Below are 252 nucleotides of genomic sequence, written 5' to 3'. Positions count from 1 at the left end.
ACGCCTGTAATCCCAGCACTTGGGAGGCTGAGGCAGGAGGATCTCTGTGAGCTCAAGACCAGCCTAGGCTATATAGTGAGTTCCAGGTCAGTCTCAACTACATAGTGAGACCCTGTATCAAAAAACAAAAACAACAACAATAACAACACAATAAATAAATAAATGAATAAAAGGACCCTTGTGGCTCAGGAGACTTTTTTGTTTTGTTTGTTTTGTTCTCTCTCTCTCTCTCCCTCTCTCTCCCTCTCTCTC

The sequence above is a fragment of the Fukomys damarensis genome, unplaced genomic scaffold (assembly GCF_012274545.1).
Source record: "Fukomys damarensis isolate Sample0158 unplaced genomic scaffold, DMR_v1.0_HiC HiC_scaffold_39, whole genome shotgun sequence".
NCBI lineage: Eukaryota > Metazoa > Chordata > Mammalia > Rodentia > Bathyergidae > Fukomys > Fukomys damarensis.
The sequence above is the reverse complement of the archived record's forward strand: the minus strand, read 5'-3'. Positions refer to the sequence as shown.